Here is a 1427-nt window from a genome sequence, read left to right as displayed (position 1 = left end):
CGATTGGGCATTAATCTTCTCAGCTACGCTTGAATCTACTGAATATCACTGCGGATAATGGTGTCTCTAGACTGGAAGCTCACTGTGGGCAGGGAATGTGTCTACCAACTCTGCTGAAGTGTACTCACCCAAGCGCTTAGGACAGTGCTTGGCAAACAGCAAGCTCTTAATAAATACAATAGATTGATTTTTGTGAAGGAGTTCCGTCCAATTTATCCTCCATGGTTTTCAGACACCCAATTGCAGCAGGTCTTGGTAAGGATGCTGGAGTCAAACTTATGCTGGATATCATATTTATATTATAATAATCATGGTATTTGTTAAGCCCTTACTATGTGTCAAGCACTGTTGTAAGCACTAAATTATTACTGAATTATAGTAGTAGTAATAGTGTTAAAACATTAAACCTGATGTCCATGGAAAAGCTGATAAAAGTAGCAAGTTCTATCCTATCTAAGACAATAAGTGTCAGAGGGAGAAAGACTTCTAATCTATCTTGCTTTTTTATGGTATTTCTTAAGCGCTTACTCTGTGCCAGGCACTGTACTAAGCACTATGGTAGTCAAGTTGGACAGAGCCCATGTCTCACAGGGGGCTCTCCATCTTAATCCCCATTTTACAGATGAGGGAACTGAGGCCCCAAGAAGGGAAGTGATTCTCCCAAGGTCATGCAGCAGACAAGTGACGGAGGAGGGATTAGACCCCAGATCCTCTTGACTGTCAGGCCCGTGCTCTTTCCACTAGGCCTTGCTGCGTCTTTGGTCTTGAAACTTTTCTGTTTCTTGAAGCTTCTCGACCTGTTTTTCCTCCTGCCACCTGGCAGGCAGAAGTCAGCCAGGGGAATCCATGGGGTTGGACCACGGTTGAGATTCTATCTCTATGGTCTCCATGACCCTGGAGCAACGCCAGGACCTTCCACTCTAGTCCCAGGATCTTCTTCTGATGCAGACTGGGCCTCACAGACCCAAGCTCTTCCTCCCATCATTCCTCACAGTGAATTCTCCATTCACCTTGGCTTCCCATCCTGCCTGCATGCCACATATGAAAACGCACACACATACCCCACTCAGTGGGCTTTGCTCTCCTTTTCCTGCCCTCTTCCTTTAAATCTGTCAGCCTCAGTAGCCTTGGCACAACTAAGTTAGCGTCGAACACTAGTTATTCCACAAGCAGCAGCAGTCATTCGGAGAAGCAGCGTGGCCGAGTGGATAGAGCACCGGCCCGGGAGTCAGAAAGACCTGTATTCTAATCCCGGCTCTGCCGCTTGTCTGCCGTGTGACCTTGGGCAACTCACTTCACTTCTTTGGGCTTCATCTGTGAAATGAAGATGAAGACTGTGAGTCCCACGTGGGACAAGGACTGTGTCCAACTTGATTAGCTTGTGTCTGGCACATAATAAGCGCTTAACAAATATCATTAAAAAAATG

This window comes from Ornithorhynchus anatinus, chromosome 14 (assembly GCF_004115215.2).
Source record: "Ornithorhynchus anatinus isolate Pmale09 chromosome 14, mOrnAna1.pri.v4, whole genome shotgun sequence".
NCBI classification, from domain to species: Eukaryota; Metazoa; Chordata; class Mammalia; order Monotremata; family Ornithorhynchidae; genus Ornithorhynchus; species Ornithorhynchus anatinus.
This window is presented reverse-complemented; position numbering follows the sequence as displayed.